Raw genomic sequence first — 24,284 nt, 5'->3', positions numbered from 1 at the left:
CACACCAGTTTGGGTCAAGAACTGCAACGCTGCTGGGTTTTTCACACTCAACAGTTTCCTGTGTATATCAAGAAGGGTCCACCACCGAAAGGACATCCAGCCAACTCAAAGCATATGAGTCAACACGGGCCAGAATCCCTGTGGAACACTTGACACCTTGTGAATTCCATTCCCAGAGAAATTGAGGCTTTGTCTTCAGAACAGCCGGAATTCTTCTGGGCATGGAAATGCTCAAATGGTATCAAGGGACCAAACATGTGACAGGAAAACATTCCCCACACCATTACACCACCAGCCTGTACCGTTGACACCAAGCAGGAAGGGGCCATGGACTTATGCTGCATACGCCAAATCCCGATGGCCATCTGCATGATGCAAAAGGAACCGGGATTCGACGATTTTTGCGCTCCTCAGTTGTCCATTGTTGGTGATCGCGTGCACACTGGAGCCACCTTTTCTTGTTTTTATCTGATAGGAGTGGAACCCGGTGTGGTTGTCGGCTGCAATAGCCCATCCGTGACAAAAAAAAGACATGTTGTGCCTTCAAGATCATTTTTGGTAGGCAAACAGGGTTCGTTCGGTCATTAAAATTGCAGCAGTATTCTTATAAATTAAAGATAGTCTACTACATAACCTATTTAAAACATTGTGTAGCTGGGCTGGCTATGTTGGTACTTAACTATTTAGCTAATAGTATGTATGAATGTCATTGTTATGTCTGATAAAACTCTCCATCGGCACTCGTGAATAACCGCAAATGGCTAACACGCAGTTGATGAACTGATGCGCGTTAATTATACAATCCTATATATTTTGGTTGTAAAACTCTCAATATGAGAAAAATTGACACCGTTGGAAAACTGGGATTTCCCTCTATTCAACATTGGCCATGTCTTGATAACGACCATACAGTCCCCCTTTTGGCCCATGGTGTTACAGACAATTATTTTTAAGTGACTTTAGCTTTCGGAGACGTAAAAAATACTAATTAAATCTGGCATACTTGCGACCATTTTACTCGAATGTGCAAGTAAATAAATATTTTGATGTGTGACCTGGAATGTTAAATTAGGAGCACCAGTGCACCTAGAATTAAGGATTCTAGCTTTATTACCTACAAAATGTTTTCATTGTGCTCCTAAACATCTGTGTGTGCCTACATTTTTCAACTTAGGTGCACATGTGCTCCCCTTGTAAAAAAATGTTTTTAAACATTTAAGTCAGCGTAGTGCCCTGCTACTTGTCCAAAGGACAAGTGGCTAAAAATGTTAATGTCAAGCTCTCGGGTGCATTTTGCAAATCAATAGCAGCTTAATAGCCTCTGATATTGACATCTAAAACCTAGGCAACACCTTATTTAATCCATACTATCTGATACACACCCATCAACATATCTCCCATGTCTCACCAGAGATAGATTTGCTAAACACTCTCCACATTAGATAGAAACAGACAGTAACACAAAGTGACCGTCACAAAAACCATCTGCTGACAAAGAAGCCTCGGGAAAATGGCTATAGTATAAAGAGGCGAGACCAAGTATTACGGGGTAAAGAAGGCAGCTTTTCATTCACCTGAAAGAGCAAATGAGACAGAAAGAGAAACGAGAGAGAGAGAGAGCGATTGGTGTGAGGGAGGAGAGAAGAAGACACTATGCTATAAATAGCAGCAGATTTTTTTATTCAAGAGGATTTTGCTGCTGCGCTCTCTTTCTCAGTCTCTGGGAGGATCTCAATTGCATACTCTCTCCTCACCTTCTCAAAACCCATTGTAGGAGAAGGTCAGAGGGGAGGGACCTCTGGCTTTCTCATCCAATGGGTTTTGAGAGAAGGAGGCGAGGAGAAAGGATGCGGGGAGTACGCAATTGAGATTCTCCCCCTCTCTAGCAAACACTCTTTTCTCCCTCCATCTCCTACCCACCTTCTTTTCTTCTGTCACCTGCATCTACTTTCTCCCCATCTCTCCACCCCACTCTCTGTTCCTAGCACATTATGTTCTGTGCTAGTCTTAACGGTTAACTAGATGTTCCCACCCAATGTTTTGTAAGAATCATCTATTTGCTGTCACATATAGCTACAGTACAGTACACATCTCCATGGATAGCAGGCTTCTTATGACGAATTCTGTCTGTGTCCCCCCCGCCCCCTCTTCTCTGCGTAGATGCACAAACCAACTAAGCCACCAACAGGGTGACCTCGCACCCACTCCCTTCCTCCCCACTTCTTTCACTCCCTGTCTCCATCTCTCCTGGCTCAGTCTCTGTTATCCCTCCCTCTACTACCTCCCTTCCGTCCTCTCTGCTCCATGACAGGTCCCAAAGTGACGGACCCTTCCTGTCAACTCTCCACCCCTGCCCCGGCCTCCCCTCCCCTCCCCTCCGCCTACAGGCCAACACAGTAGCAGGGAATTCCTCATTACCTCAGCACTGTCTTCACCAAAGTATGTGTTCTCACACTAGCCAACCCACACACTAGCACAATATATAAAGCCATAATTATGCAGCATAGCCTACATGCACCACTAATAAAATGGAACAGTCCATAGACATAGTTAGATAGTCAGTGATTTCATTAACATCACAATTAAAACCAGTACATCCAAACCATCTAAAAACCAATGCAGGTGAACAGATTACAGAAGGGTAAATAGATTGATTATAAAAACATAGTTATGGGGACAAATGGAAAGTTACATACCGTAATATTATTTTAATGAAATCTTATCGTTTTGACAATATCGCAATATTTTTTGCGCTAGTTGGCTGTATCTGCACCAACATTTTCCAAAATAGCGAGCCAATTTGTTTTCAGCACTTTTATTTCCTTGACTGATCAAAACTTGCTTTCTAATGTTCTCATCTCCCTGCAGCAGACACATGGTGAGCAATATGTTTGGAACATCGAATCACAATGAAGTCACAGAATCAAAAATACATAACCGGTACCTAAGTATCGTGATAATATCGTATTGTGAGGTGCCTGGCAATTCCCAGCCCTCTAAAACTGTACTTTATAGAAGCTATTCTAAGCTCCAGATAGATGTCAGCTAACGTAGAGAAAAGACAGGACACGAACAGAGACCGATAAGAGGCGGTAAGCTAAGGCAATCCACCGAATAATAGTTTGAAGTTTAACTTTGACACATCCGGCGTAACTGGTAAATGTGAATAATACAAAACACAGTGGCGCACACGCAAACACACATCGCTTGCTTACTGTGTTTAGAGATTTGCAGCTCCCATGCAGAGGTTTTGCAGGATGAATGATCGGGTGGAACGACAGGCTACAACATATCGCTATGCTAGCAGATCGCTGACATCACTTTAGTCTCAATAAAAACTGACTGTATCCGAGGAGAACCCATCCGTCCCCCACGGTCATCTAGCCTAAAGCTTATTTTATGGTCTGGGAGCACTCACGGTCTTGTCTGTCCTCTCCGTCTGTTCTAGCTAGCTGTACATGGTCGGAGCTATTCTATGTCGAGGGTTTTGTAAACGAGGAAGGAAGGACCCCTCTTTTGACTGCCCCTTTTTCTGAATGAAGTGTACAAGCACAGAGACGGTGAGTGAGAGAGCGAGCAAGCACTCTCCTCTCACTATATCATGTGCACACTGCTCTGCCTTACTCTATTCCTTCACCAACCCTCCCTTCCTCGCACTCCCTCTCCCTTTCTCTCTCAGTAACAATATAATTGTGCTGACAGGCAGCCCAGGGCTAGTGAGGAAACCCAGCTGTTTAAAGGACTATGTCACTGGGGGAGCAGCACGACGGCAAGACACACTTCAATGACGAGAAACGGACAATGAAATGTTCATTCCTCCATTCACCCACTCAAGGTTTGCATTGCATCCCTCCTTGCTGTATAGGAAGCCACATATAACCTAGATCCACAAGAGCAAGCCATGTGACCATCTCTAACCATCAAGTACAACCAACAGTGCTAGATTCTCTGCTACACTAGTCTCATTCAGTGCCCTTGGGTTTGGATGAAAAACAAACTGGTGTTGGTAGGAGAAATGCACTGCAGGGGTATGGATGGGCATAAAGAAGAAGAAGAAAAAAGATTGCAAGAAAGAGCTCATTAGCAGGGGGAAAAGATCATTCCCTAGACAGGATGAATGGATTTGAATCATCTTCCTTAGTTCTCCCTGCCTGCAACAAGCCCTCACTGCAGCACAGAATGTGTAAAGGCAGTCAAAAGTTCAGCAGCATCAGAAAGAGAGAGGCTGGATTGGACTTGAAAAGGGTCAGAAGAACAGCAGGATTGGGGTCAATTCAGAAAATTGGAATTTCAGTTTACCTTGAGAAATAATCAGACCGATGCACTGAATTAAGTGTGCACAAAAAAAAATCATAGAACATACACATTTTTTGACAGTGAAGATAACAGTTGTACATTTTGCTCTACACTCCAGTATTTTGGATTTGAAATGAAATGTTTCACCGGAATTACGGGACCAGTAGCGGCGCGAAAGGGCTGGGTTGAGATTCTAAACAAGAGGTGGGTGTGTCGAGGCTTGCCCCCTCACTGGCAAATCAGAACATGCTCCATGGCTAAATATGTGGTTGCTCCAAGTTGCGTAGTTATGGTCTTTCATCCCATTTCGTTCTCAAATCTGTTAGTCCATAATAACCTAGTTCATTAAATGTCCCGCATTTGCTTAATATTTTGAACATGTTTGCAGTCCACATTGCTCCAATATACACAGGCTACAGCATTCAGACTGGCCTAATTGCAAATTATCAATTGCAAATTGCTGTCTGGACATGAACTTGCCAACGTAGTCAATAAGCAAGATTCAATTCATCAGGCTATTGATAAGACCTAAAAAGACAGTATAATTCTAATAAAAACAAAACTTGTTTTAAATAGGCTGTCTAAATACAGTTATAAGCAACATATTTGCTCCCCGTGGGCGCATAATAATAAGGACAAGGCAACAAACAGGAGGGTTTTACACACATCCAAACTGTTCATAGGAGCTGGATAAATATCCAATATGAAGAAAAAGGGAAGGAATGTCCACTTAACATTATACTGAATGCAGGGACCATCTTACAGATGACATTTGCACTTCTCAGAAATAGCTGACGAAATTGCACCGCATTTTAAACCATATAACCTACCGTTCAAAACGTTTGTGTTCACTTAGAAATGTCCACGTTTTTGAAAGAACATTTATTTTTGTCCGTTAACATCAAATTGATCAGAAATACAGTGTAGACATGGTTGTAAATGACTATTATAGCTGGAAACGGCAGATTATTTTATGGAAAATACCACATAGTAGGCTTACAGAGGCCTATTACCAACAACCATCACTCCTGTGTTCCAATGGCACGTTGTGTTAGCTAATCCAAGTTTATCATTATAACAAGTTTATCATTATAAAAGGCTAGTTGATCATTTCAAAAACCCTTCTGCAATTATGTTAGCACAGCTGAAAACTTGTTCTGAGTAAAGAAGCAATAAATCTGGCCTTCTTCAGATTAGTTGAGTATCTGGGGCATCAGCATTTGTGGGTTCGATTACAGGCTCAAAATGGCCAGAAACAAAGACCTTTCTTCTGAAACTCGTCAGTCTACTGTTGTTCTGAGAAATGAAGGCTATTCCATGCGAGAAAGTGCCAAAAAACGGAAGATCTCGCAGAACGCTGTGTACTACTCCCTTCACAGAAAAGCACAAACTGGCTCTAAACAGAATAGAAAGAATGGGAGGCCCCAGTGCACAACTGAGCAAGAGGACAAGTACATCTGTGTCTAGTTTGAGAAACAGACGCCTAAAGTCCTCAACTGGCAGCTTCATTAAATAGTACCAGCAAAACACCAATCTCAACAGTGGAGAGGCAACTCTGGGATGCTGGCCTTCTAAGCAAAGTTCCTCTGTCCAGTGTCTGTGTTCTTTTGCCCATCTTAGTCTTTTATATTTATTGGCCAGTCTGAGATATGTTTTTTTCTTTGCATCTCCACCTATATGGCTAGCAGTCACAAGTAAACTAGCTAACGAAAAAGCAAGGTCGTTTTTTGCAAAAACGATGCATGGCCATCATATTTCTAATGTTGATCATTGAAAGAATGTAGCCAGCTACATTAACCGTTTTGCAACTTAACTTGCTACCAGAGAAAAACTACAATGGAGGAAAGTACCAGAGAAAAGTAGCCTACAGAGCGCTGTCTGGTGATCCAATGATGTGAGCAAAATCCTTTGAGCATGAACAGAGTTAACAAATAAGAAGCATTTTAGATCTGCATTTACAAAAAGCAGCAAGATATTTTCGTTCCTTTTGTGTGTGAAAAATGCAGAATCCTGCATTAACGTGACCCCTGACATCAAGCGTGTGACTCTACACATTTTTGGGATGCATTTACAGTTTGTTCCTCTTTCTCACCGAAGCACAACCAAAACAAAGATCATACACCTGGTTGTTGGCAAAGGGGAGAGGTTAGCTTTTTTTTGGGGGGGGGGCATTTGTTCCTCTAACTTTCTCACTCATCATTATCCACAATTCATTAAAACCAGTTAAGCATTAGGGGGCGCTATTAAATGTTTGGGGATGAAAAACGTTCCCATTTTAAACAAGATATTTTGTCACGAAAAGATGCTCGACTATGCATATAATTGACAGATTTGGATAGAAAACACTGACGTTTCCAAAACTGCAAAGATATTGTCTGTGAGTGCAACAGAACTGCGAAACCCAGATAAAAATCCAACCAGGATGTGCCGCATTTTTTGAAACCGCCTCATGCCAATGATTCCTTATATGGCTGTGAATGAGCTACGAATGAGCTTACGTTTTCCACATATTCCCCAAGGTGTCTACAGCATTGTGACGTCTTTTTACGCATTTCCATTGAAGAATAGCCGTAAGGGACCATATATAGCAAGTGGTCACATGGTGTCTCCCGCAGAAAATCTTGCGTAAAATACTGAGGTAGCCATTTTTCCAATCGCTTCTTATGAGAAACCAATTGCCTCGACGGATATATTATCGAATATATATGTTAAAAACACCTTGAGGATGGATCCTAAACAACGTTTACCGTGTTTCTGTCGATATTATGGAGTTAATTTTGAAAAAAGTTTGGCGTTGTAGTGGTAGCATTTTCCGGTCGATTTCTCAGCCAAGCATGATGAACAAACGGGAGCTATTTCACCTACAAAAATAATATTTTTTGAAAAAAGGAACATTTGCTATCTAACTGAGAGTCTCCTGAGTGAAAGCATCCGACGTTCTTCAAAGGTAAATTATTTAATTTGGTTGCTTCTCTTATTTTCGTTAAAATGTTTCCTGCTGCCAGCAGAGCCTAGCATAGCATTATGCCATGATAAACTTACACAAATGCTTGTCTAGCGTTGGCTGTAACGCATATTTTGAAAATCTAAGATGACAGTGTTGTTAACAAAAGGCTAAGCTTGTGTTTTAATATATTTATTTTATTTGCGATTTTCATGAATAGGAAAAGTTTCTAGGGGTATTTATGTCCGCTGCGTTATGCTAATTCATTTGAGGCTATGATTACGATCCCGGATCCGGGATTGCTAGTTTCAAGAGGTTTTAATGATACTCCATAATCATGGTAGCATCCACATGGATGTAGTGTGGAAAAAGATCCCATTCTTATTTACAATAAAAAGTTACTCCAAATGACAACACATTAATTATTCTGTTCCTATTGGGCAAAACAATCTGAAACAACCAAAAGTAACTGCAAAGGCATCCAACAAGTTTATAGAGTCCCAAGCTTGATGTAGTCATTGCGTGCTAGGAATATGCGACCAAATACTAAACTCTTGACTACTTTGATACAGTAAGTGGATTTGTCCAAATACTTATGTGGAAAAATATATACATAAAGTGCTAAAACAGATATGAAAATAATGCAACGGAAAATTTTATGTTTGTGCTTTTCCTAATAACCAATTTCTGTGTTCATGCAAGTGACTGATTGAACGTGCCTGGGAGGAATACTCACTATCAGTATGTTTCAAATTTGGTATTAAACCCAGATCTTTGTTTGGAGAATGGAAAGGTATATCCCAGTTTCAAGGTCTCAGCTTGGAGAGGAGAATCCTCGTGAGGTATTGGTCTGTCACATGCATGAACCAGTATTGGTCAGTTACACGCATGAACCAAACAATAATGATGAATTAAGAACGATGAATCATGCAAATATAACTTGTGTGTGTAAGCAGTATATAAAAGAGAACAGGACTGCCCCGGGGGAGCTCACTTCAGACCGGTACTTTGTGCATTTAAGTTTGATTGTGACCTCTCCAGCTTGTTGTTAATAAACAATGATTCATTTAAGATTGACTTTGAGTGTCCCTGTGTAGAATTTCTACGACAATACACTAATAAAAGCCTTCCACAAGCTTCCCACAATAAGATGGGTGAATTTTGGCACATTCCTCCTGACAGAGCTGGTGTACCTGAGTCAGGTTTGTAGGCCTCCTTGCACGCACACGCTTTTTCAGGTCTGCCTACACATTTTCTATGGGATTGAGGTCAGGGTTTGTGATGGCCACTCCAATACCTTGACTTTGTTGTCCTTAAGCCCTTTTGCCACAACTTTGGAAGTATGTTTGGGGTCATTGTCCATTTGAAAGACCCATTTGTGACCAAACTTACACTGATGTCTTGAGATGTTGCTTCAATATATCCACATTATTCTCCTACCTCATGATCGCATCTATTTTAAGTGCACCAGTCCCTCCTGCAGCAAAGCACCCACAAAACATGATGCTGCCACCCCCGTGCTTCACAGTTGGGATGGTGTTCTTCACCTTGAAAGCCTCCCACTTTTTCCTCCATTATGGCCAAACAGTTATATTTGTGTTTCATCAGACCAGGGGACATTTTTCCAAAAAGTACGATCTTTGTCCCCATGTCCAGTTGCAAACTGTAGTCTGCCTTCTTTATGGCAGTTTTGGAGCAGTGGCTTCTTCCTTGCTGAGCAGCATTTCAGGTTATGTCAATATAGGACTCGTTTTACTGTGGATACATATACTTTTGTACCCGTTTCCTCCAGCATCTTCACAAGGTCCTTTGCGCTCCTGAGCGGTATGACGGCTGCGTGGTCCCATGGTGTTTATACTAGCGTACTATTGTTAGTACAGATGAACGTGGTACCTTCAGGCATTTGGAAATTGCTCCCAAGGATGAACCAGACTTTTAGAGGTCTACAATTTTTTTCCTGAGTTCTTGGCTGATTTTTTTTATTTTCCCATGATGTCAAGCAAATAGGCACTGAGTTTGAAGGTAGGCCTTGAAATATATCCACAGGTACACTTGAAATAATCATCTGTAAACAATTGTTGTAAATATTACTCGTGTCATGCACAAAGTAGATGTCCTAACTGACTTGCCAAAAGTATAGTTTGATAAGAAATTTGTGGAGTGGTTCAAAAACTAGTTTTAATGACTCCAACCTAAGTGTATGTAAACTTCAACTGTATGTACAGTGGCTTGCGAAAGTACGCAACCCCCTTGACATTTCACATCCTTAAAATAATGTGTTGATCCTAACTGACCTCAGACAGGGCATTTTTACTAGGATTAAATGTCAGGAATTGTGAAAAACTGAGTTTAAAATGTATTTGGCTAAGGTGTATGTGAAACTTCTGACTTTCAACTGTATGTTCGTTTTCTTTGAGACCTAAAAAAAATTGGTAGTCTGAGTTGCGCATTGACATGGAATCAGTACATCCAATTTTCTATATGAACAATTGTAATTTAACAAAAAAAAATCTAAAACCAGGGAAAACAGAATATTTTGGGGGTGTGAATTCAATTGTTTTGCCCCCCTCCAGAGTTGTTTATTGATCTTTATTTTACCCAGGTATATTAGGTAGAAAACAGTGTACAAGAGAAAGTAGTGCACTAAGGACATGGAGAAGAGCTAGAGAAGGTTGGAGACCTCTGCATTAAATAGCAGGAATGGACTTCATCACCCACTTGAGCCTTGAAGACAGAACCTCACCCAGAGAGCTGTGTATGTCAGTGTGTGGTTAGACAGCCAAATCCTAATAGACCATAAAAATAGAATGCCATACTAGTTCTGGGACAGCTGAAGTTGTATCAAAGATATTTATTCTCCTTGTTCTGTGATTGTACTCCAAACACAACTTATTTTGATTTTCTAGGTAAGTGTAGACATGCTGTAAATCATGCTGTAAATCACTATGATAGCCAATTTACAGCATAATTTTTTGTCTTTGGCCCAACAATCTTGTGTTGATAAATGCATCTACTCAAGCTGTCCATGTTTGTGCAATGTCCACATGCAGCGTAACATAGGGCTGGGCAATATACCATATTTTACTATATACCGGTATTGATCCATGGAACAGTTTGGATTTTTTATTTACCTTCTATAACAGTATTTGAATGTCTGGTTTGTTAAATGTGTTTTTTTTTATTTTACCTTTATTTAACTGGGCAAGTCAGTTAAGAACAAATTGTTATTTACAGTGACGGCCGAGTTTAACATCCATTTTTATAGTTTACTTGCTACTTAAGTCATCTCTCTCCGTTCTCACTTGCTCTCCATGCCGCTTTCCACACAGACATAGCCCCGTCCCTTCACTCAAGGAGCGCATTTGTTGCTGCTCAACCATGAGACACAATGTTGCCTACAATGCTGTCTCCACTTTGCTTCTTAATAGAAATCCACAAGCATTCTATAATTACACTGAACAAAAATAAAAGCAACATGTAAAGTGTTTCATGAGCTGAAATAAATAAAAAAATACAAGAAATGTTCCATACGCACAAAAAGCTTATTTTCCCTCATACTGTGTGCACAAATTTGTTTACATCCCTGTTAGTGAGCATTTCTCCTTTGCAAAGATAATTAATCCACCTAACAACTGTGGCATATCAAGGAGCAGATTAAACAGTCTGGACACTACACAGATGCACCTTGTGCTTGGGACAACAAAAGGCCACTTTAAAAATGTGCAGTTATCATTCAACAATGCCACAGATGTCTCAAGTTTTGAGGGAGGGTGCAATTGGCATGAATAAACATCCACCAGAGCTGTTGCCAGAGAATTGCATGTTAATTTCTCTACCATAAGCTGCATTCAACATTGTTTTAGAGAACCTGGCAGCACGTCCAACCGGCATCACAACCACAGACCACGTGTAACCACGCCAGCCCAGGACCTCCACATTCGGCTTCTTCACCGGTCTGAAAACTGAAACAGTGCATCCCGAATGGGTGGAGGAAGCAAACAATACACTAGGCCAGCTGTGATTTACAACCTGATAACAGTATTTTTTGGACTACTAAGAAATGTATTGGTGAACTATATTACTCATGCATTGAACTGCATCTACCTATTCTGCAAACAATGTCTTACTGTACGTCATGGAATTGAGTCAATTAGAACCTATTTTTAAAACCACATAAAGTTGGTTTCGTAGCATAAACTGGGAATATGATATGTTTTACTTACATGACTGTCTGTTTGTTAAATATCTGCATAGTTAAAACACTGTCAGATCCACTAACTGTCTAAAATGTGCTAAATTCTCTGCAGTTGTGCATTAATTTCTTCTAATTTAAATAAAATCTAATTGTATTTGTCAGATGCGCCGAATACAACAGGTGTATACCTTAGTGAAATGCTTACTTACAAGCCCTTAACCAACAATGCAGTTAAGAAAATAACAAAAAAAGTCAGATAAGAATAACAAATGATTAAAGAGCAGCATTTAATAACAATAGCGGGGCTATATACAGGGGGTACCAGTACAGAGTCAATGTGCGGGTGTCGAGGTAATAAGTACACGTATAGGTAGAGGTATTAAAGAGCCTATGCATAGATAATAACAGAGTAGCAGCAGCGTTCCAGAGGAGAGGGTCAATGAAAATATTGTCTGGGTAGCCATTTGATTAGATGTTCAGGAGTCTTATGGCTTGGGGGTAGAAGCTGTTTTGAAGCCATTTGGACCTAGACTTGGCACTCCTGTACCGCTTGCCATGCGGTAACAGAGAAAACGGAGTGACAAGGGTGGCTGGAGTCTGACAATTTTTAGGGCCTTCCTCTGACACCGCCTGGTATAGAGGTCCTGGAAGGCAGGAAGCTCGGCCCCGGCTCCACAAGGAGACTAACTGTTACGTGAATGCAGTAAGCCAAGGTAAGTTGCTAGCTAGCATTAAACTTAACTTATAAAAAACAATCAATCATAATCACTAGTTAACTACACATGGTTGACGATATTACTAGATATTATCTAGCATGTCATGTGTTGCGTATAATCTGACTGAGCATACAAGTATCTGACTGAGTGGTGGTAGGCATAAGCAGGCGCGTAAACATTAATTCCAACAGCACTTTAGTGCGTTTTGCCAGCAGCTCTTCGTTGTGCGTCAAGCATTGCGCTGTTTATGACTTCAAGCATATCAACTCCCGAGATGAGGCTGGTGTAACCGAAGTGAAATGGCTGGCTAGTTTGCGCGCGCTAATAGCGTTTCAAACGTCACTGAGCCATGGAGTGGTTGTTCCCCTTGCTCTGCATGGGTAACGCTGCTTCGAGGGTGGCTGTTGTCGTTGTGTTCCTGGTTCGAGCGAGGAGAGGCACTAAAGTGCCTATAAGAACATCTAATAGTCAAAGGTTAATGAAATACAAATGGTATAGAGAGAAATAGTCCTATAATCCCGATAATAACTACAACCTAAAACTTCTTACCAGGGAATATTGACGACTCATGTTAAAAGGGACCACCAGCTTTCATATGTTCTCATGTTCTGAGCAAGGAACTTAAACGTTAGCTTTCTTACATAGCACATATTGCACTTTTAATTTCTTCTCCAACACTTTGTTTTTGCATTATTTAAACCAAATTGAACATGTTTCATTATTTGAGGCTAAATTGATTTTATTGATGTATTATATTAAGTTAAAATAAGTGTTCATTCAGTATTGTTGTAATTGTCATTATTACAAATAAAATAAAAATCGGCCGATTCATCGGTATCGGCTTTTTTGGTCCTTCAATAATCGGTATTGGCGTTGAAAAATCATAATCAGTCGACCTCTAATACGCACCACCCTCTGTAGTGCCTTGCGGTTGGAGGCCGAGCAGTTGCCATTCCAGGCAGTGATGCAACCTGTCAGGATGCTCTCGATGGTGCAGCTGTAGAACCCATGACAAATATTTTCAGTCTCCTGAGGGGGAATATGTTTTGTCGTGCCATCATCACGACTGTCTTGTGGTGCTTGGACAATGTTAGTTTGTTGGTGATGTGGACGCCAAGGAACTAGAAGCTTTCAACCTACTCCACTACAGCCCCATCGATGAGAATGGGGGCGTGCTCGGTCCTCCTTTTACTGTAATCATCTCCTTTGTCTTGATCACGTTGAGGGAGAGATTGTTGTCCTTGCACCACACGGTCAGGTCTCACACCTCCTCCCTATAGGCTGTCTCATCGTTGTCGGTGATCAGGCCTACAGCTGTTGTGTCATCAAACTTAGATTAATGGTGGTGTTGGAGTCGTGCAGTCATGAGTGAAAAGGGAGTAGAGGGGACTGAGCACACACCAACTGAGGGGCCCTCTTATTGAGGATCATCGTTGCGGATGTGTTGTTACCTACCCTTACCACCTGGGGGTGGCCTGTCAGGAAGTCCAGGATCCAGTTGCAGATGGAGGTGTTTAGTCCCAGGGTCCTTAGATTGTTCACCAATCAATCAAGTGTACACTGCTCAAAAAAATAAAGGGGACACTAAAATAACACATCCTAGATCTGAATGAATGAAATATTCTTATTAAATACTTTTTTCTTTACATAGTTGAATGTGCTGACAACAAAAATCACACAATTGATCAATGGAAATCAAATGTATCAACCCATGGATGTCTGGATTTGGAGTCACACTCAAAATTAAAGTGGAAAACCACACTACAGGCTGATCCAACTTTGATGCAATGTCCTTAAAACAAATCAAAATGACGCTCAGTAGTGTGTGTGGCCTCCGTGCCTGTATGACCTCCCTACAACGCCTGGGCATGCTCCTGATGAGGTGGTGGATGGTCTCCTGAGGGATCGCCTCCCACACCTGGACTAAAGCATCCGCCAACTCTTGGACAGTCTGTGGTGCAACGTGGCGTTGGTGGATGGAGCGAGACATGATGTCCCAGATGTGCTCAATTGGATTCAGGTCTGGGGAACGGGCGGGCCAGTCCATAGCATCAATGCCTTCCTCTTGCAGGAACTGCTGACACACTTCAGCCACATGAGGTCTAGCATTGTCTTGCATTAGGAGGAACCCAGGGCCAACCGCACCAGCATATGGTCTCACAAGGGGTCTGAGGATCTCATCTCGGTACCTAATGGCAGTCAGGCTACCTCTGGCGAGCACATGGAGGGCTGTGCGGCCCCCCCAAAGAAATGCCACCCGACACCATGACTGACCCACCGCCAAATCGGTCATGCTGGAGGATGTTGCAGGCAGCAGAATGTTCTCCACGGCGTCTCCAGACTCTGCCACGTCTGTCACATGTGCTCAGTGTGAACCTGCTTTCATCTGTGAAGAGCACAGGGCGCCAGTGGCGAATTTGCCAATCTTGGTGTTCTCTGGCAAATGCCAAACGTCCTGCACGGTGTTGGGCTGTAAGCACAACCCCCACCTATGGACGTCGGGCCCTCATACCACCCTCATGGAGTCTGTTTCTGACCGTTTGAGCAGACACATGCACATTTGTGGCCTGCTGGAGTTCATTTTGCAGGGCTCTGGCAGTGCTCCTCCTGCTCCTCCTTGCACAAAGGCGGAGGTAGCGGTCCTGCTGCTGGGTTGTTGCCCTCCTACGGCCTCCTCCACGTCTCCTGATGTACTTGCCTGTCTCCTGGTAGCGCCTCCATGCCCTGGACACTACGCTGACAGACACAGCAAACCTTCTTGCCACAGCTCACATTGATGTGCCATCCTGGATGAGCTGCAATACCTGAGCCACTTGTGTGGGTTGTAGACTCAGTCTCATGCTACCACTAGAGTGAAAGCACCACCAGCATTCAAAAGTGACCAAAACATCAGCCAGGAAGCATAGGAACTGAGAAGTGGTCTGTGATCACCACCTGCAGAACCACTCCTTTTTGGGGGTGTCTTGCTAATTGCCTATAATTTCCACCTGTTGTCTATTCCATTTGCACAACAGCATGTGACATTTATTGTCAATCAGTGTTGCTTCCTGAGTGGACAGTTTGATTTCACAGAAGTGTGATTGACTTGGAGTTACATTGTGTTGTTTAAGTGTTCCCTTTATTTTTTTGAGCAGTGTATTTGTAAAGCACTTCTTACATCATCTGATGTCACAAAGTGCTGTACAGAAACTCAACCTTAAACCCCAAACAGTAAACAATGCAGGTGTAGAAGCATTTAAGACAGTACTTAGTGTTAATCAGGGCCCGGTTTCTCAAAACCATCATACGGCTAAGTTAATCATTGGATGCCTTAAAATGTGTTTTGGAAACGGGGCTCAGATATCCAGTTTCCTCTTCTTCTTCCTCCTTTTTCCATGTAAGTCATCTCCCCCTCCTCCTCTTTCACTCCATAAACTACATCCTCCACTTTCACTCAATGCGTCTTTCTTTTTAACTGTAACAGCCTCACACTCTATTTCTTGTTTTACTGTGATATCCTCTTCCTCCGTCCAGCAGACCTCCTCTTCTTTAGCAGGAGGAGAGTAGTTTAGTGACCGCATGGTCGAGGATGTTAGCTAGCTAGGTCATTGCTAACTTAACCAGCCCGCTAGCTGACTAATAACACCGTAAATATGAATTTAAATCAGATAACTAACTAGATGACAGAAGAGGGTTTAAAACACCGTAGCTAATATACACTAAAGCGTCTAAAGAGCTTTATTGGTTTGGCTATTTTGGCTAGCAAGCTACCGAGGTGGCGGACAAACTGTTGCTGCTGTTGAAAGAAGCATTCCGTCCACTAGATTTTACATCACACCAACAGCATTGCCTTAAATTCCCACACCGCCATCTGCTGACTGGAGTGGGTAACGTAGTAGAGTAAAATGTATATTTAATTTTCAGACAAAAGTTAAAGTGTAGAACAAACAGTTATGTTTTTGCGTTATTCCATATTTATTCACTTATTTCCAGATATCTTCTAAACTACCTACAATGCACTATTTCTCAACGTCATATGGAGGATCTACTCTGTGCTACGGAGTGTGTATGCTAGCTCAAGCTTGCAAATGTTAGCCACACCTCATGCTTTCCATGTACTGTGTGACTTATCTAGAGAACCCTTTATCACGGTAGGCTCTGGTGCCTTCTTGCCGTGGGCTCAAAAGGAAAGGGAAAATCATAAATATCATACAAAGTGATAAGCTTTGAGGGCACTATGGTGTTGAATGCTAAGCTGTAGTAAATGAATAGCATTCTCACATAGGTGTTCATTTTGTCCAGGTGGGAAAGGGCAGTGCAGAGTGCAATAGAGATTGCATCATCTGTGGATCTGTTGGTCGGTATGCAAATTGTAGTGGGTCTAGGGTTTCTGGGATAATGGTGTTGATGTGAGCCATGACCAGCCTTTCAAAGCACTTCATGGCTACAGACGTGAGTGCTACGGGTCGGTAGTCATTTAGGGAGGTTACCTTAGTGTTCTTGGGCACAGGCACTATGGTGGTCTGCTTAAAACATGTTGATATTACAGACTCAGACAGGGAGAGGTTGAAAATGTCAGTGAAGACACTTGCCAGTTGGTCAGCGCATGCTCGGAGTTCACGTCCTGGTAATCCGTCTGAATGTTAACCTGTCACACAGTCTTCCAGCTGATGCTCCCATGCATGTTTCAGTGTTACATGCCTCGAAGCAAGCATAGAAGTAGTTTAGCTCGTCTGGTAGGCATGTGTCACTGGGCAGCTCTTGGCTGTGCTTCCCTTTGTAATCTGTAATGGCTTGCAGGCCCTGCCACATTTGACGAGCGTCAGAGCCGATGTAGGACGATTCGATCTTAGTCCTGTTTTGATGCTTTGCCTGTTTTATGGTTCGTCGAAGGGCATAGCAGGATTTCTTATAAGCTTCTGGGTTAGAGTCCCGCTCCTTGAAAGTGGCAGCTCTAGCCTTTCGCTCAGTGTGGATGTTACCTGTATGGCTTCTGGTTGGGGTATGTACGTAAAGGTGGTCTAGAATTTTTTCCCCTCCAGTTGCACATTTAACATGCTGATAACATGCTATTTAGTGGTTGGCTTCTTCCAAAATCAAGCATTGCTTGGTAACAGCAAATACTTTTTTTGTTACTTGTATAAATATGAGCTGGGATGTCTGTCCTGCAAATACTTTAGGTCAGACACTATATAAATTGTTTGCAATGCACTCATTAGCATTTAGTTAGCATGCTCTATTGCATTTTATATGCATTTGTTAGCACTGCTAACATTTGAAGCAAAGGCTCAGTGTTTTGTTTTTTAAAGCATCCCTTGTGTTCAGTGCCGGTATTACCGAATATGCCGGTATGGCACAAGGTCGGTTTGAAGATAATCTGGATACCACCCAGGCCTAACACACTCTCTCGCGCACACACACAGGTATGAACAAGAGGTCGACCGATTATGATTTTTCAACACCGATACCAATTATTGGAGGACCAAAAAAGCCAATACCGATTACTCAGCCGATTATTATTTTTTTTATGTATTTATTTGTAATAATGACAATTACAACAATACTGAACGAACACTTATTTTAACTTAAAATAATACATCAATCAAATAAATGTATCCTCCTTAAATAATGAAACATGTTCAATTTGGTTTAAATAATGCAAAAACAAAGTGTTGGAGAACAAAGTAAAAGTGCAATATGTGCCATTAAAGAAAGCTATGAAAGCTTATGAACATATGAAAGATGGTGGTTCATTTTAACATGAGTCTTCAATATTCCCAGGTAAGAAGTTTTAGGTTGTAGTTATTATAGGAATTATAGGACTATTTCTCTCTATACCATTTGTATTTCATATACCTTTGACTATTGGATATTCTTATAGGCACTTTAGTATTGCCAGTCTAACACTATAGCTTCCGTCCCTCTCCTCGCCCCTACCTGTGCTCGAACCAGGAACACATCGACAACAGCCACCCTCGAAGCATCGTTACCCATTGCTCCACAAAAGCCTTGCAGAGCAAGGGGAACAACTACTCCAAGTCTCAGAGCGAGTGAAGTTTGAAATGCTATTAGCACACACCCCGCTAACTAGATAGCCATTTCACATCAGTTACACCAGCCTAATCTCGGGAGTTGATAGGCTTGAAGTCATAAACAGCGCAATGCTTGAAGCATTGCGAAGAGCTGCTGGCAACACACGAAAGTGCTGTTTGAATGAATGCTTACGAGCCTGCCGGTGCTCAGTCAGAATGCTTCTATCAAATCATAGACTTAATTATAACATAACACACAGAAATACGAGCCTTAGGTCATTAATATGGTCAAATCCGGAAACTATCATTTCGAAAATAAAACGTTTATTCTTTCAGTGAAATACGGAACCGTTCCATATTTTATCTAACAGATGGCATCCCTAAGGCTAAATATTGCTGTTACATTGTATGACCTTCAATGTTATGTCATAATTATGTACAATTCTGGCAAAATAATTATGGCCTTTGTTAGGAATAAATGGACTTCACATAGTTCGCAATGAGCCAGGCGGCCCAAACTGCTGCATATACCCTGACTGCTTGCACGGAACGCAAGAGAAGTGACAATTTCCCTAGTTATAAGAAATTAATGTTGGCAGGCAATATTAACTAAATATGCAGGTAAAAAATATATATAAATTGTATTTATTTTAAAGAAAGGCATTTATGTTTATGGTTGGTGCAACGACAGCGATTTTTTTCCGCAAACGCTTTTTTTTCATCACCCGTTTGTCAAAGTAGTTTGTGATTCAATGAGAACAGCCTACTAACAGGCCCTGCATCAATTATATGCAATGCAGGACACGCTAGATAACATAGTAATATCATCAACCATGTGTAGTTAACTAGTGATTATGTTAAGATTGATTGTTTTTTATAAGATACGTTTAATGCTAGCTAGCAACTTACCTTGGCTTCTTGCTGCCCTCGCGTAACAGAGGAGCCTGCGAGCGTGCCACGCAGGCTCCTCGTGGAGTGCAATGTAAGGCAGGTGGTTAGAGCGTTGGACTAGTAACCAGAAGGTTGCAAAACGAATCCCCGAGCTGACATGGTAAAAATCTGTCGTTCTGCCCCTGAACGAGGCAGTTAACCCACCGTTCCTAGGCCGTCATTGAAAGTAAGAATGTGTTCTTAACTGACTTGCCTTGTTAAATAAAAGGTGTAAAAAATAATTATAATAAAATTTAAAAAGGCAAATCGGTGTCCAAAAATACCGATTACCGATTGTTATGAAAACTTGAAATCGGCCCTAATTAATCAGCCATTCCGATTAATCGGTCGACCTCTAGTATGAACTGCATGCACCTCTCTCACATGCAGACACCGTTATGCACACGCTCTCATGCATCATGACAAAAATATGGCAAATGTTAGGCTAGTTAAAATGTACAATATTGTTGCTTAATTCAAACAAAATCAAAACATTACAACTCCACGTGCAGATTTTGGTCCTATTGCGTATGATAGTCCAGTTCCGTATGAACGCTAGGGGGCTATGACGTTCTATCAAATGTAGTCACAGGCTGAATCTCAAACCAAACACATGGCCCATAACCCCTTTATCGAGTTGCCACTTGCCCTTGTGTTCAATAGTGATCAATCTAGTCTGTTAATGCTAATTTAGGTTAAAACACTTGAGACAACGCGCACTTGACATCAACTGCCACTTATCAATATTCCAAAATTAAAAATCTATTTGGTACCATTGTCTCCTGTGACCTAAATTGTGCATGGCTCACTCACAATGATACACAGGCACTGGGGCAGAAAGACGCATACTCTGATAGACAGTGAGAAAGTTGTAAAAACATCTCTATTCCTGTACAAGTAGGCTATATCGGTCACAAGTAATTTCATCAGCTGATTTAAATTGTTGTAGCCTGCTTGCGTATAGCTAGCGTCACTGACAAACACAGGGATGGAGTTTTAGCTAGCTGGGCACTGCACTGAAACATTAGGGCTTGCACAATTACCATATAATCGAAGGTTATGGATGAAGACAGTCATGAAAATAAAACTGCCATAACCGTTTATGACCACCTATTATGCCCTCACTGACTTGAATGGGGATGTACGTTCTTGTCATTCAATTTCTATGGCAGCATATGCAGTCAGGAGCGGAGGAAAGAAAAATGTATATAGAAATAAAATCGATACAGTATAGATATAAATCTGTACAGTATGGAAATAAATAAAGATATATAGCTACGTAAAGTAGGGTCAGCTAAAAGCACAGAGAGCAGCAGCAGACTCAATACTGTACTGACTGGGGGGCAGAGCAGGCTGTTTCGCTGCTGTCACATACCTTTCACTGCCATTTTTCAACTTAACAACGATGACGTGCCGAGCACCTTATATTCATGGCATATAATTTGAACGATGCAAATCTCATACTAACGTTACAGCATTGCTGCATTGGGTATGTTACATTTTTATTTTTCCCCTTTATGGTGATCGGGACCTGTTCGTGGTAGTTTCGTGATAACTGCAATGTGCCTTTAATTTTGTGGAAGAAACCTTTTTCAATTTCGTTTTAATGTTTAACCATTCACACTCCTAGCGTAGTGATAATGTGTCCAACAGAATTTATTTATTTATTTATTTTTTATTTTACCTTTATTTAACCAGGTAGGCAAGTTGAGAACAAGTTCTCATTTACAATTGCGACCTGGCCAAGATAAAGCAAAGCAGTTCGACAGATAAAACGACACAGAGTTACACATGGAGTAAAAACAAACATACAGTCAATAATGCAGTATAAACAAGTCTATATACAATGTGAGCAAATGAGGTGAGAAGGGAGGTAAAGGCAAAAAAGGCCATGATGGCAAAGTAAATACAATATAGCAAGTAAAATACTGGAATGGTAGTTTTGATGAATGAATGACCAGCAGCTGTAGCCAAATCTTATTGCCATTTATTTTTTGTATATATTTTATATCATTTTTAAACAATTTAACCTTTATTTAACTAGGCAAGTCAGTTAAAAACAAATTCTTATTTTCAATGACGGCCTAGGAACAATACCTTGTCAGCTCGAGGATTTGATCTTGCAACCTTTCGGTTACTGGTCCAACGCTCTAACCACTAGGCTACCTGCTGCCCCAAATTTATACATCTCACAACAATGGATTTATTGCGTGCTTTTGTTTGGACATCTTGTGACTGAAATATCAGCTCTAATAGTGATGACTGATGATCCAGTTTCTCTCCCCCTCGATACCGGTTCATGTCTTCTCCCAGTGAGTGGTTTGCTGCCTCAATCCTCTCCTTTGCAGCACAAACCAGTTTCCCTGACTGAATAAAATAATGTCACGACAGGCCTGACTGAAACAGCTAATGTCTGTAAATTTACCAAATGTCGACAAAATAAAATATGCTAGACAAGGTGGGATATTTTTCTGCCTGTAAAATAGAATTGCTAGAATTGGCAGTGGGAAATTATTTTATGTGAAATATTTATATAATAACCATCATACCAAAGTAACTTGGAGTCACGCGATGATATGTTGTGGGGTCCTCCCCCTACGATTTGGGAAAGCATGCAGTTTATTAGGCTAAAAATTACAGATTAAATAAGTGATATACTTCACAGGGTGGTGAAAGTGCACAGCGATGATGCTCCTTTCCAATAAATATTGAGGGTCTTATTCTGGTGACATGATGATCGATTCTTGACTGCAGTTTGCCAAAGAAAAATGATCTTGCTACTTTGTCCATAACAATGTCATCATGTAGGCTATACCTGCACTGTATCTGTGAGCTGTTGGCAAGAGCACACGTGCCAAGACCAGAGTGGGAACAGTCGCTATATAACGCAACATTTTTTGGGGATAAAACCAGTAACTTGTATGTTTTAAATTCCATACATGGGAATTTAACCACAAAAAAAAGTTATTTTCATGTGCACTACATCATCACGCACAGCTTTTAATCTGCAAAAAGTACAATTGATGGAAACATCTTGTGGGACAATGTGCATATTGTTTCCATACAGATTTTAGAATATTCGCATTCAAATTTGTCCTCATTTGGATGGAAGTCAAGCTACTGACAGTAATGGCAGGTCTGATCCAGTCTGGACCCACAGCCATGCAACCAGTCACCTATTCCCTCCCAGCCTCCAGGTCTGATCAATTATTTACATCTAGCAAGCAGTGGAAGGATTATATACATCTAACAAGGCGTGGAGGGAAAGACAGCGAGAAGGAGAGATACACAGATAAATCGAGGGGGTAGATAGAAGGAGAGGGAGGGAGAGGATGAATAGAGAGAGGGGGGGGAAGAGGAGGAGAAAGAGAGAAGCAGCAGTAGCACCAGATCTGTGCTCAGGCAAAGATCTATAAATATCTCTTCACGTCTCTCTAGAAAAAGCCACCATCTCCACTGCCGCTGCTGCTGCAAACACAGAAGCAGATCTCAGGTAGACAAACTGATGAGTAGGGATAGGGTTCTATGGCAGTGAATCTACCCCAGGATTTTATCCGGATCAAAAAGGTATAGAAACAGTTGCATTTTTAAGCCAACTTCCTGCAATTCTACAAATTTATCCATGGAGCAGAGATTTTTTTATTTCTGTTTTTAAAGCTGATTTCCTGCAATTACTCCCATTTTGCAATGCAGCGGAGTGAAAAATGCAGTTTTAAAGCAAGTTTCATGGAATTCAATTAATTTTGCCATGGCTTATGCTGTGTTCTTTGCTCAAACATAAAATTAACACTGATATGGGTATTTTCAGATCTTCCTGTCTAGCTTTCATTTAGGTGATTTTTAGTTCTCAGATACATAGGATACAAAACATTAGGACACATGCTCTTTCCATGACAGACTGACCAGGTGAATGCTATGATCCCTTATTGATGTCACTTGTTAAATCCACTTCAAATCAGTGTAGATGAAGGGGAGGAGACAGGTTAAAGAAGAGTTGTTAAGCCTTGACATGGATTGTGTATGTGTGCCATTCAGAGGGAGAATAGGCAAGACACAATATGTAAGTGTTTTTGAATAGGGTAGAACAGAATGAGATGACTCATCACTTTGAATCACAATTACTCAGGGCTATCAAATCACCATCTCAAAGAATTATATTTATGATATACAACTTCCATCTATAGGCCTATCAATTGTATGTCTAATCTAGTCAAACCAGTTCATCTATAAATTAAAATAAACGTTTTAAATGTGGCTAGATAACACATGGTACAAACTAAGGATAGAAAATCAAATATCTCTTTAGAGCCTTTTCATGTTCCAACAAAAAATGTAAACTAAACAGGCTCAAATAAGGGAAACTGCATATTTATGTGTGTTTATGTACCAAATGATAGTTAGGGTACAACCACCAGTGCAATAGCAAATTGAGGTGGATGACAGAGACAGGCAGCCACAGCAGGCAACTCCCACCACACTGCCGCTTCATTAGGAGCAGACTGTTGAATCAATGGTTCACCTACTGAAGACAAGCCTGTCCCTAAAACCACACAAGCTACTCTCTAAAAACCACATGCCCCACACAAAACATTCTGACACCAGTTTACTATATGCTGCTGCTGCACAGGGAGTGAGCAGCGTACATTCATCTGCACTACATGCTTTTCCTATCCAATCTCTTATGTGCTCATTAGGCAAGATGAGTTGGGGGGGGCTGAAGTTGGCTACATTAACTAATCTAATAGACCATGCTATTCTGTGATATTCAAACCAGATTGTGGAGTACTGTTAGTTTAGGCTGTATAGTATATGATGGATATTTGATCCCCTTACAACTAAGAGTATTTGAATAGTGCTTCCCAAAACACGTAGGCTCAGGCTGAGGCTATATTTCCAGTAAAGCTTTCAATCCCCCCCCCACAACACAGTTCCTAGTAAACTGTATGATATGTAGGGTATCCAACAATGCATCCAGAAATCAACTATTCTCCCAAAAATACAGGTAGAGGGGCAATGACTAAAACACACACACACACAGTGCTTGGCACTGTGCATATGTTGAGACCATAACAAAATATAGCTACACTTCCATACAGCCGTTACAAAGTAGTTTGTGTAAAGCATAGCACAGCGACTTGGAAGACAACACGTCTTCTAAATTTCCATGTCTTGTTGCAGAGGGTTAATTTGAA

At 41.2% G+C, this 24,284-nt stretch overlaps 1 protein-coding gene across 10 annotated transcripts in view; it reads right to left on the bottom strand.

Moving 5' to 3' along the window:
• The window catches only part of LOC109891495 (R3H domain-containing protein 2), a 74,395-nt gene that overhangs the window by 48,604 nt on the left and 1,507 nt on the right, over positions 1–24,284 (bottom strand). The gene's annotated exons all lie outside the window — the stretch shown is intronic.

The sequence above is a fragment of the Oncorhynchus kisutch genome, linkage group LG5 (assembly GCF_002021735.2).
Source record: "Oncorhynchus kisutch isolate 150728-3 linkage group LG5, Okis_V2, whole genome shotgun sequence".
Lineage (NCBI taxonomy): Eukaryota > Metazoa > Chordata > Actinopteri > Salmoniformes > Salmonidae > Oncorhynchus > Oncorhynchus kisutch.
The sequence above is the reverse complement of the archived record's forward strand: the minus strand, read 5'-3'. Positions and strand labels throughout refer to the sequence as shown.